Source organism: Rhinopithecus roxellana, chromosome 15 (genome assembly GCF_007565055.1).
Source record: "Rhinopithecus roxellana isolate Shanxi Qingling chromosome 15, ASM756505v1, whole genome shotgun sequence".
Classification (NCBI taxonomy): Eukaryota; Metazoa; Chordata; class Mammalia; order Primates; family Cercopithecidae; genus Rhinopithecus; species Rhinopithecus roxellana.
This window is the reverse complement of record NC_044563.1, coordinates 130,824,649-130,838,687: the sequence shown is the minus strand read 5'-3', so window position 1 is coordinate 130,838,687 and position 14,039 is coordinate 130,824,649.

Genomic DNA, 14,039 nt, shown 5'->3' with positions numbered 1-14,039 from the left:
AGGAGGAATATGAGTGTTCAGGCAGCAGCCTTGCCCATCTCAAAGGTGAAATGATTCCTGGAGGAAGAGGCACAGGAGTATGGTCACTGCACTTCAAGTATTCCTGACCTTGCTGGCCAGACCATTCTTACTGTGAGACTGCTGAATCTGGCTATGTTTCCTAGTGCTAGTCAGCTTCCAAGTCATCTAGCTCCCTTATTCAAATTCTATGCCTACAAGTCATCTTCTTGATTGTCTCTTGGCTCATCAGATTTGCCTTCAGGAAATAGTGTCGGGTCACAAACATTTTAGATCCGATCAAAGTAATCATTCGTGGAAAACTTGGACATGGTCTCTGGTTTTGATTTTGTTTTCCGTGTAGCTTCAATCCGGGGAGATATTTGTTGATTTCCCAGCACAAACTTTCTAATCTCAAGTAAGTTCCGTTTCTCAAGCTTCTCTTCATCTCCCCTGCTATCACCCTAGTCACAACAGTTTGTCTGCCATCACCTAGGTGGCTACAGCAGCGTGTTGACTGGTGACCCTGCTTAGTAGGATTTGGACCTGGGAATTCTTGTTTACTTTTTTTTATTTGTAAGTGCATTTTGTTTTGCCACTGCAGCTGTGTAGGGGGAATAAAAGCTGATTTTATTCATTTATCTACTCCTTTATTCAATGAACAGAATGTCCCTTTTTTGGTTGAAAAGATATTCTAAGAAGACAAAACAGTGATATTATCTTTCTGCATGCTAGAAACTATCCTTCATCTTTTCCCCTTTCAAACTCGCCCCCCCCCCCCACCCAATCTCTCAACCTATGTCATCTTTTAATATCTCATTGGAAAATGCCTTTTTCTTCATATTCAATATTTCTTTCTGCCGTTATGAGTTCTAACTAGAGACCCCAGTCTGTGTAAATGATTCTATATCAAATACAGCTGGTTACATTGTATTCTCTGAGCAAAAGCTGAACTTTGGTGTCTTTTCATCAAATCATATTTATTAAGATCTTGTGTTCCATCAGTATGCTATTCTTAACAAATGCTTCAATATAAAGATTTCACAACCTCATATTGAGAGAGGCTTTAAAAAAAATACAAGGAAAAGAAATGGAACCAACCTATTGTGTTATAGTAATGACCAAGTAGATCATTTTATTTATTTTAAAATGCCCTCCATGTAGCTAATATATTATTTGATTAATAAATTGGGGAAAATTAAATTATGTATTTCTGCAATTATGTATTTCTGCATCTCCTCTCAAGTTCTGACACCTTACAAAGAATAAAACTAGCCAAGTTTTTAAATGTTTAATCATTCTAAGCTTTCTCTAAGCTTAACTTATCAAGTAATGCTTATTTACTAATTGTTACTTAAGAACATCACTGGGATGAATAATTTCTTAAAAAAAGAAAAATATAGGTACAGGTACAGTGGCTCATGCCTGTAATCCCAGCACTCTGGGAGGCCGAGGCAGGTGGATCACAAGGTCAGGAGTCTGAGACAAGCCTGGCCAAGTTGGTGAAGCCCCGTCTCTACTAAAAATACGAAAATTAGCTGAGCGTGGTGGTGCACACCTATAGTCCCAGCTACTTTGGAGGCTGAGGCAGGAGAATCACTTGAACCAGGGAGGCAGAGGTTGCGGTGAGCCGAGATCGTGCCCTTGCACTCCAGCATGGGCGACAAGGTGACAAGAGCAAAACTCCATCTCAAAAAAAAAAAAAAAAAGAAAGAAAGAAGAAAACAAAAATATAGATGCAAAAAAAAAAAAAAATGGTCCTTATTCTTTCATTGGGTTTTTGTCAAATAATTTCTAAAATGTAACATTGTGTTAATTAAGTTCCATGTAAGTCTTGATTTTCATAAAAATAGTTATCTCTATCTTACCTCTTGGCAAGGAATTGCAAAGGGTTATCTATGTCCTTGGAAGCTGCTGTTTGCCTATCTGTTTCTTTTACCTCTGGTGTATAGCAAACAATACAACTTTGGGGGTCATGGAGTTTTGACTTCTAATACTCAATACGCCACTCACTTAAACTGAGTTGCCTTGGGCATGTTATTTAATTGTCCCAAACCTAACTTTCCTCATCTGGAAGATGACAAATTCTTTACCTTGTCACATTTCTTTGAAGATTAAAGATTTGGATCTTAATTAAAGATTTAATCTTAATTCTGTGTTCATAGAAGATAATCAATAAATGGTTAAGTTCTTTTCAATATTGCATGCATTAAATTTTACATAAAAAATGTAAATGCTTATGTACTTCCTAGAAGATCTTGTTTGCAGTAAAACACAGTTATAAAGTGCAGTTAATATAAGAGAAGTAGAAGATAATATCTATGAAAGAGAAGGAAAATATTTTAATAAGAAGATCTAAGTGTTAACCTACCTCTTCATTTCTGAGTGGGCCAGGCAAATAAGCAATTCTTAGGAATGAACAGGAGAATGTAAATAAAGAGAGAGAGAAAAAAATGATTCCTTGGTAAAATATTATAGAACAAATTTAGCACATGGTATCATAAACAGAAAATAAGCATACAAAATTTGGGAATAAATGCCTGAATCACAGCTTTAAAAGGAATTAAGAAGCATTCTTAGAACACTTGATTTTTCCTATTTAATAATAGAAGAACTTCATGCGCAAGAGGAAGCTCTAGTAAGTACCCGCAGTAGGATTTGAACCTGGGACTTTTTGTTTATTTTGTTGTAAGTGCATTTTGTTTTGTTTTACCTCTGCAGCTGTGTAAAGAAAAAATAATAATTTATGAACTTTGTTCTGAGGGAACTAGGTTCTAGAGAGTAAAGCTTGGTGTAGGTTTACTATTTCTCAGGACCCAATGTTTTGAGATATGTCATCTTGTACCACCAATAGAATGTTTTTTTAAAGATCTAAATGCTAACTTTCAATTTGAGACTGGCCACATTGTTTGAAAAAGTTAGATATGGCATGTGATCCTTTCCAGTTTGCTTAGTGCATTTTCTGAAATGTGTGATTTAGAAAATTAACCATGTACAAAGTTTAGCTCTGCAAAATAGTTCGGTGCAGCAGGATGTGGCCATGAATATGAGTCATTTAAATTAGTATAGGTTTTATTCATTCATGTAATACACATTTATTGGGTGCCTATTAGGTTTAATTTACTGTTATAAACCTGGAGGGAGACACAGTGATGAGGAAAGCATAGTTGATGTAGTTTGGCTGTGTCCCCACCCAAATCTCATCTTGAATTGTAACTCCCATAATTCCCATGTGTTGTGGGAGGGACCTGGTGACAGATAATTGAATCATGGAAGCAGTCTCCCTCATGCTGTTCTCGTGGTCATGAATAAGTCTCACAAGATCTGATTGGTTTTATCAGGGTAAACTCCTTTTGCTTGACTCTCTTTCTCTCTTGGCTTCTGCCATGTAAGACATGCCTTTTACCTTCCACCATGATTGTGAGGTCTTCCTCACAAGTCAAGTAACTTGGTTCACAGTCACTCAAGTAAAGTAATAAACTTTATAGCTGCTACAGAAAGCAAGATTTCCTTCTTTTCATCCTAAACTTACCATTTTTAATTTTCAAAGATGTCCCCCCACCCTACTTTGGGAATAATATGCTTGAGTAATAAGTCAGACTTCCCATATAAATACCAGCCTTGTATGTAAAAATCCTTAACTTATTTTTGTGAGGTCTTCCTCACAATCATGGTGTAAACTTAAAAAAAAAAATAGTGGTTGTTGTTAGTAGTGGTAAGTAGTGTTAATAATACTCCCTACTGAAATGTAAAATCCCAAAAATGAGGATTTAATACACATAGTTTCCCTAAAACATATGATTAATTCAAAGACATGATAAAAATATTTCTTAATATGTTTTATATAATGATCTTTGCCAAGAAAATTTTCTCTGGTCGTTGTCCTAGTTAAATATTTTGAAAGAAGCTCTTTGCCTTCTTTTTTTTTTTTTTTTTTTTTTTTTTTTAGACAGAGTCTCGCTCTGCCGCCCAGGCTGGAGTACAGTGGCCGGATCTCAGCTCACTGCAAGCTCCGCCTCCCGGGTTTACGCCATTCTCCTGCCTCAGCCTCCCGAGTAGCTGGGACTACAGGCGCCCGCTACCTCGCCCAGCTAGTTTTTTTTGTATTCTTTTAGTAGAGACGAGGTTTCACCGTGTTAGCCAGGATGGTCTCGATCTCCTGACCTCGTGATCCGCCCATCTCGGCCTCCCAAAGTGCTGGGATTACAGGCTTGAGCCACTGCGCCCGGCCTGCCTTCTTGATAAATGTCAAACTCCTCACTTTAGCATGCAATGTGAGTTTACGACCCCCTTTTGTCCTTCTAGTTCATGTCTCCTACATGCTCTCAGATAAACACCAGCCCCCAAATCCTGTAACTTCTCAAATGCATCATGCATTTTCTTACATGTTGTTTTTCTGCCTCAAATGTCCCTCCACATCTACTCACCTTAACACTGCCGAAGAGTCTCTTCCTTTCATAAGCTTCCTTTGACCCTGCCTAGTGTCTTGAGCTTACCCTGCTCATATCACTGTTAGCACATTCCACACATAGTCATTTTCATTTTTGTATCTTCATCACGAAACTCTGATCTTCTTGATGGCAGGAGCTATGTCTGATTCCTCTCTTCCCACTAGGAGCATGTACCATATTCCTGATAAATGTGTGTGGATTGAAAGAAGAGACTGTATGCCACATCTCAAAAAAAAAAATTATATATATCCAGTGTTATTTAGAACAAAGAATCATGGCATCAGGCTGCCTAAGGTTGATCCTGGTTTTACCGTTTTCAAGTTATACGACTTTTGGCAAAGAGTTAACCTTTCTGTATAATGAAAACTAAATAAAAACTAAAGAAAAATTATAAAAGACATCTAAAAGAGTGCTAGGCAAAGAGCAAACATTTAATAAATTTAGTCATTATTATTCTTTGAAGAAGAAATCCTGTGGATACAAATATTCTCTGCTAACTACTGAACATCAAATATTACTCTGATGTATTATTTGACTTCAAGAATGTGTACAGAATTCCTTATGTCAGACATGTAATAGGATATCAATAACTGTTAATAGTAATAGCTAATGTCTATGTAGCACTTACTATGTGCTAAGCAATGTTTTAAATGATTTCATATACATTAACTGATTAATTCTTATCAATACTTTGAAATAGTTACTATTATTTTTCTCATTTTTCTAAATAAACAAACTGAAGCACCAGGCACAGTTCACGCCTGTAATCTCAGCACTTTGGGAGCCTGAGGCAAGTGGATCATGAGGTCAGGATTTCGAGACCAGTCTGGCCAATATGGTGAAACCCCGTCTCTACTAAAAGTACAAAAATCAGCTGGGCGTGATGGCGCATGCCTGTAGTGCCAGCTGCTCAGGAGGATGAGGCAGAAGAATCGTTTGAACCTGGGAGGCGGAGGTTGCAGTGAGCCGAGATTGTGCTACTGCTGTACTCCAGCCTGGGCGACAGAGTGAGACTCCCCCTCAAAAAAAAAAAAAAAAAGAAAGAAAGAAAGAAACTGAAACACATGGAGTTTAAATGACTTGCCCTATTGGCCAATAGCAGAGGTCTGATTTAAACTTAAGCAGTTAAGCTACAGAATCTGTTTTCTTTGCCATTATCCTTATAGTATTATAGAATCATGAATGACTAAGTGATTGAATACATCTCATCAGTTAAACACATTCAGAAAATGGATCTATAATTTGTTCTCAAGTCCAGTGATATTTTAAATTATCAATCTCACTATATATTTGTCTTCTCTCTTTTTGAGCAACCTTTTGACTTGCTTCTACTTTCAATTTCCCCACAAATATACCATGAAGTAGAAATGAATCATATGGAATGTGATGCTAGGAGAAAAGGTTAATGCGCTTTTTACCTCTCTGAGTTTAACAATTAAGAATATACAGACTGGCATATTAGATCAGACTGCTTTTGTGGCCTAGAACTCATGCTATTGCCAAGAAAAACCATCACTTCTGAGATTCTGCATGACTCTGGGCCAGAATAATGTAGTGAAATGTTTAACTTTTATCAGCCAACAACAGCAAAGTCAAAGAGCAAATCTGAAACATGGTAGGGATCAAAAGCCAAAGAATAAGTTGATAAAGTAATGAAAGAAGGATAAACTGTAACCATATCTAGAAAAATGAGTCAGGCATTTGAATCATAAAGATACATAGTAGACTGCGAAATAAACAGAAGCACGTAAGAATTAGTGGTACCATTGAGCCTATTGTGATTTTTCTGTGATGTCTGCTTAAGACACTGGGAAGTTTCCAAGCATGCTAGTTTTGCCTAATAACTTCTTGTACATTTGTCTACACTGAATTCATTGAAATTGTATTTTAAAATGTTAACAAATTTAGACAGAAACCCAATGTCAAAAGGAAAGAGACCTTAGAAATCACCTATCTATCCCTTTCATTTTGAAATAAGTCAACCTGGGCTGGAAAAGTCAAGTAACTTGGTTCACAGTCACTCAAGTAAAGTAATAAACTTTATAGCTGCTACAGAAAGCAAGATTTCCTTCTTTTCATCCTAAACTTACCATTTTTAATTTTCAAAGATGTCCCCCCACCCTATTTTGGGAATAATATGCTTGAGTAATAAGTCAGACTTCCCATATAAATACCAGCCTTGTATGTAAAAATCCTTAACTTATAAAAAGTAATGTTTCACCATCATGAACAGAAACTGTTTCATGAAAGAGCCATCCATTCATGAATGAATGATTCAATGAACATAACTTCAGTTACATAAATAAAGAATAGAATCATCATCATATCTACCTTCTGATTTCTACTGTATGGATGGCTGGAAAATGTTTATTCCAAGCACAGGCAGCACAGCAAATTGGGGCAGAATTTCCAATCTCAGCCATACACAGTGGCTCATGCCTGTAGTCCTACATTTTGGGAGGCCAAGGCAGGAGGATCACTTAAGCCCAGAAGTTCAAGACCAGCCTGGGCAACATACTGAGACTTCATTTTGACTAAAAATTGAAAAAAAAAAAAAAAAAAAAAGTAAAAATACATTAGCCAGGCATGCTGGCACAAACTAGAAGTCCCTGCAACTTGGGAAGCTGAGGCAGGGTGATCACTTGATTGCAGGAGTTCAAGCTTGCAGTGAGCTGTGATTGCACCACTGCACTGTAGCCTGGGTGACAGAGCAAGACTCTGCCTCAGAAAAAAAAAAAAAAAAAAAAGTCCAATCTCTTCCTTATAGATAAAGAGATTAAACAAGTTGATGCCATGAGCTTCTCAATGTGATGCAATGAGGAGACAATATCACCTATGTAATGTTCAGAAATGGAAAAAAACAAAAACAAAAACAAACAAACAAACAAAAAAAACAATGAGAAAGCAAGCAGGTCAAATTGTGGGATATTCTGCAAAAATAAATCACCTGGACTCTTCATAACTATCCATGTCTTAAGAGTTTAAAAAAAAAAAAAAAAAGGGATTGGTTGACTTTTCTGAATTAAAGAGACATGATGACTAACTGCAATGTACTTCTCGATTAGATCTAGGACTAGGAAAAAAGCTTTAAGCTTTAATTTTTTTAAAAATTAAGCTTTAATATTATTGAGACAAGTGGATAAATTTGAATATTGAAGGTGTGTTAGATAACAAAATGTCATTGATGATCAATTTCCTAAATGTGATCATTTTATTGTGGTTATGTAGTCCCTTCTTGTTCTAAGATAATATGTGCAGAAGTATTTAGAGGTAGAGTGTGTCGATACCTGTAACTAACTCCTAAATGGTTCAGCCAAAAATGAAATGTGTGTGTGTGTGTGTGTATATATCTATATATATATCTCTCTCTATATATAATATATATGCACATATGTACACAGAGGGAGAGAGAGAAAAAACAAATGCAGTGAAATGTTAATATATTAATCTAGATGAAAAGAATATGGGTGCTTATTGTACTATTTTTGTAACATTTGCTTACATTTGAAATTATTTAAAATAAATAGGGGAAAAGAGAGAATAAGTCTTAATACTCTAAACCAGCATGGAAAACCTATGAAATTTGGCACATAATAGGAAGTTTAGTAACATGTGGAATGAATGAATGAATAAACATTTCAGCCATATTCTTCATACCCACCTTCATATTTCTTCCTCACAATCTTTTAGGAGTCATAAATTCCACCATTAACAACATATTTCTTTGGATTAATACCTTATATTTCCTGAGATCCCTACTTAAGGTGTATATATTATTGGAAGAATCAATAACATTTTAATACATTCACCCTCCAGTTAAATTGAATCATTTTCTTTTCCTTAGAAAAATTATTTAATATCACTGTACTTCAAATTTCTAACCTTTAAAATGGAACAATAACTTATTGTTGTGAGTTAATCAAATAATTGTTTTGGGGTTAAATCTGATCGTGTATTAACATGCTCACACTTAATTAACACTTAGTAAATGGTAGATATTACCATTATTACATATGTACAAATTCTATTTGCTGTCAAGCTGAATTCAAAGGCTATTACCTGATCATGCTTTCCATATTCCAGTATAATCAAAATATAATAATTATAGCTAAGAAATAGTAGAAACTCTTGTATTCAGCAGTGTCATAAATGCTTCACATTCATAACATGATATAATCACTGCAGCAGTCCTGCAAGTTATATCTATTATGATTTTCTTGATAAGGAAACTAAGATTTAAAGAAGGTAATAAACTTAAGTTGATAGTTGGTGGACGAGTCAAGATTTAATCCCAGTCCATCTGACTCCACAACCAGGGGCCCTTAACTAGTCCAACATCCTGGTTCCAGATCTGTACTCTTTCTAGACTCTCTTCTAAACCTCCCTTAATGTACATGTTCATTATGTCATTAATAGTCACTCTGTTCAAGTCATATTCCCATAATAGATTGTGAGTATAGAGAACAGATGATCTAAAAGAAAATATATAGATTATGTCAGAGGAAGGACCATGCTTGAGAAAAAGAAGTTCCAAATGCAAGTTTCGACTCCAGCCCTTTCAATTTTATAATTTTGAGAGTCAACCGTATTTTCCGAGCTCTAGTTTCTTATCTATTAAGTACAGCAAAAATAATCTTAATTACTGCCTAATGCATGTGTGTGAGGATGGGGGAGGGTATGGAGAAAATCATGCAAAGTAATGGGTAGAAACAACTTTGGTACAGTATAAAATAATAATATTTGCAAAGATAATAAAATATATAAAAGCTGAGAAAATGACATATGATATATGTATAATAAAAATCTATACACAAACGTACACATATGTAGATACATCTTGAAATATAATAGGTTTTGTTACAGACTATTGTAATAAAGTGAATATTGCAATAAGTAGAGTCATACAAACTTTTTTGTTTCCCAGTGCATATACAAGTTATGTTTACACTACACTGTAGTCTATTAAGTGTGCAATAGCTTTATGTTAAAAAAAAAAAGGTATGCCTTAATTTTAAAATATTTCTAAAAATACTAACAATCACCTGAGCCTTCAGCGAGTCATAATCATTTCGCTGGTGGAGGGTCTTACCTCACTGTTGACGGCAGCTGACCCATCAAGATGGTGGTTGCTGAAGGCTGAGGTGGCTATGGCACTTTTTAAAAATAAAACAATGAAATTTGCCACATCAGTTGACTCCTTTCACTAAAGATTTCTCTGAAGAATGCAATGCCATTTGATAGCATTTTACCTATGTTAGAACTTTCAAAATCAAAGTCAATCCTTCCCAGCTCTACTGTGGCTTTATCAACTAAGTTATGTAATATTCTACTTGGTTGTCATTTCAACATTGTTCACAACATCCTAACCGAGAGTAGATTCTATCTGAAGAAGCTGCTTACTTTGCTCATCCATATGAAGCAACTCCTTATTCTTTAAAGTTTTATTATGAGATTGCAGCAATTCGGTTCCATTCTCAGGCTTCACTTCTAATTCTAGTTGTTTTGCTGTTTCTACCACATCTGCAGTTACTTCCTCCTGGACGTCTTGAACCCCTTAAACCCATCCATGAAGGTTGGAATCAACTTCTTCCAAACTTCTATTAATGTTGATATTTTGACCTTTTCCTATGAATCACAAATGTTCTTAATGGCACCTAAAATGGTAAATCCTTTCCAGAAGATTTTCAATTGACTTTGCCCAGATCCATTAGAAGGATCACAATCTGTGGCAGCTATAGCCTTATTAAATGTATTTCTTAAGTAATGAGACTTGAAAGTCAAAATTACTCTTTGATCCATGAGCTAAAGATTGAATATTGTGTTAGTAGGCATGAAAACAACATTAATCTCCTTGTACATCTCCATCGGAACTCTTGCGTGGCCAGGTGCATTGTCAATGACAAATAATATTTTGAAAGGAGTCTTTCTAAGCTGTATATGAAACACAGCATATCAAATATTCAGTAAATTATGCTGTAAACAGATGTTCTGTCTTTCAGGCTTTGTTGTTTATTTGTAGAGCACAGGTAGAGTATATCTAGCATAATTCTTACATATCCCAAAATTTTCAGAATGGTAGATTGAGCATTGGTTTCAAATTTAAGCCACCAGCTTCATTAACTCCTAACAAGAGGGTCAGCCTATCCTTTGAAGCCAGGCATTGACTTTTCCTCTCTAGCTATAAAAGTTCTTTCTACATGGCCTAGAGGAAAATTTGTTGTTTAATGTCATCATCTTTACCAATCTTATGTAGATCTTAGCTAGATCTTCTGGATAACTTACAGCTTCTTTATCAAGACTTGCTGTTTCACCTTGCACTTTTAGGTTACGGAAATGGCTTTTTTTCTTAAACCTTGTGAAATAAACTCTGCTAACTTCAAACTTTTCTTCTGCAGCTTTCTCACTTCTCTCAGACTTCATAGAATTGAACAGAGTTAAAGCCTTGCCCTGGATTAGGCAATACTATGGCTGGCCTGATCTTTTATTCGGACCACTAATACTTTCTCCATATCAGCAAGAAGATGATTTTACTTTCTGTCATTTGTGTGTTCAGTGGAGTAGCATTTATAATTTCCTTTAAGAACTTTTCCTTTATAGTCACAACTTTGCTAACTTTCATGAGAGGCCTGGCTTTCAACCTATCTCAGCTTTCAACCTACCTTCCTCAGTAAGCATAATCATTTCTAGCTTTTAATTTAACATGAAAGATGAAAGATTCCTCCTTTCACATGAATGCTTAGAAATTGCTGTAGGGTTATTAATTGTCCTAATTTCAATTCTTGCACCTCAGGGAATAGGGAAGCCTATGCAGAGGGGGAGATGAGGGAATGGCTTGTCGGTGGAACAGTCCAAACACACACATTTATTAAATTAGCCATCTTATATTGGTGTGGTTTGTGGTGCTGAAAAACAATGACAACAGTAACATCAAGATCATTATACCTAATGTAAATGACGAGTTAATGGGTGCAACACACCAACATGGCTCATGTATACATATGTAACAAACCTGAACGTTGTGCACATGTACCCTAGAACTCAAAGTATAATTAAAAAAAAATCATGTTCACTGATCACAGATCACTATAACAGATATAATTACCATGAAAAAGTCTGAAATGCTGTTAGTGTTACCAAAATGTGACAAAGAGACACAAAGTGGGCACATACTGTTGAAAAAATGGCACGTATAGACTTGCTTGATGCAGGGTTGCCACAAACCAATTTGTAAAAAACGCATTATCTGTGAAGAACAATAAAATCAGACATAATAGGCCGGGCGCAGTGGCTCAAGCCTGTAATCCCAGCACTTTGGGAGGCCGAGACGGGCGGATCACGAGGTCAGGAGATCAAGACCATCCTGGCTAACACGGTGAAACCCCGTCTCTACTAAAAAAATACAAAAACTAGCCGGGCGAGGTGGCGGGCGCCTGTAGTCCCAGCTACTCGGGAGGCTGAGGCAGGAGAATGGCGTAACCCCGGGAGGCGGAGCTTGCAGTGAGCTGAGATCCGGCCACTGCACTCCAGTCCGGGCGACAGAGCGAGACTCCGCCTCAAAAAAAAAAAAAACAAACAAACAAAAAAAATGAGACATAATAAAATGAAGTATGCCCGTATTTTTAAGTAACCTCAGAAACTGGAAAAGTTGCAGTGTTCCTGTCATGGTGGTAGGTTGTCCATCTATTGATGGTCATTGTAACACCTTGGTTCTTGTCTTCTTAGTTTAAAAGAATTCGAACAAGAGACACACAGGAAAGGAGATGCAACATAATTTATTGCAAAAGAGAAAAAATACTTTGAAAGTTAAGTACAGAATAGATAGTGCACCCTTAGAAAGAGGATTCAGGGTGGGCTGGTCGTAAGGATGAGCCAGCCAAGACTGGCACTAGGGAGACTACGTTTATGGGAGTCTTAAATAACTATTCATAAGGGGATGGGAAGAGGCATTCCTCGTAAGCGTGTTCTGGGTGGTCTTCTGGATGCACAAGCACAGTAACTGCACATGCTTGTTCATACGTCATATGTCTCATTAGTATCTTAAATCTCCACCTGTGGCAGACTTGTACAATTACTACTTGAGACTGTCACTATGACAGTTACTACTGTTACTACTTGAGACCGTTGTCATGAGACTGAAAGAAGGGACGAATGCAGAAATGAAAACTTAAGACAAGAGAAACCGTCTTAAAGAAAGGGGAACTGGGGAAGAAGAGAGCTCCCTGCTTCTAGTGAGCAAAGGCAGCCACTGAGCTTCCACAGCCCTTCGTATTTATTGGGTAACAAGAGCAGGGAGGAGGAGGTAACAACTGGTCAGCTGCTTAATTGATCACAGATTCATATTATTACTAACAGGTTTCAGATTTACCTAATCACAAGCAACACTGCACTTGGGGCATGAATGCCCTCAGTATTCCTCCTGGGTGACATGCAGTTTGTCTGTTTGCCAACATTCTGCCTTTATGAGAACAGTTTGCTGTTTGCTTGTATAGCCTCCAGTGGTATACTGAGTTGATCATCACTCTCACTCATTTGGCCTGTAACATCCACCCAAGAGCGTGTTTTCTACTATTATACTGAACAAAGGGTCAGTTTGAGGACAGGTAAAATGAAAGTATGCATGCTGTTTACGGGGGAAATTCCCTACTGAAGACAACTTTGCTTGAATGAACTTCACAACACTGCAAATGCTGAGGCTTATTGAGTTGATTGTATGGTCGGCACTGTTACTGTGTCCCGAGGATGTGGTCACTGACAACCTATGCTGCCTCACTTCTATACTTCTTTCTTTTTGAGACTCAGTATCCTCAATGATGTAATGAGGATACTATACCTCAGCGATAGCTAGTTATGAGGACCAAACCTACAAAAGTAATGAAAAGTATTTAGCAAATTTTCAGGATTTTTATCACCAGAAAAAATGTTAGCTTAATCACAATCCAAATCAATCAGCTCTTTATCTTGTATCAGTGTTTCTGGGCTGTTTTCACTGATACCACTCAACTCTCCAATTCTCAAACACCAGCTAGGTGTTTAACATTCAATTCAATTCTGAGACTATCTCCCTGAAGTAACCAGTTCCACAAATTAAAGGGCTCCATTCCACAAGCCTGTCTTCACTTTAGACACTAGTCACAAGTCCCAGGCCACCTGTATTGCTGACCAGCCAGATATAAATCAGAAGTTTCTACAAACCCCTCTTCAGTTTCCATATTTGCTAGTGGGCTCACATAACTTAGTGCAACACTTTACTTACATGTACTGGTTTATGATAAAAGATACAACTCAGCAGTAACCACATGAAAGGGATACATGGGGTGAGCTATGGGGGTGAGGGGCTGCACAGTTTCCATGCCCTCCCTGGGTGCACCACCCTTCCAGTACTCTATGTGTTCACCAACCTGAATGCTCTCCAAACATCTTTGGTCAAGGGTTTATACAACCCTATCTCCAGATCCATTCTGCTCCCGGAAGTAAGGATGCAGGGCTGAAACTTCCCACCTTCTAATCATATGCTTAATCTTTTAAGTGCCCAACCTCTATCCTGAGACTATCTAGGTGCCCCACCCTAAGTCACCTCATTAGAATAATCCC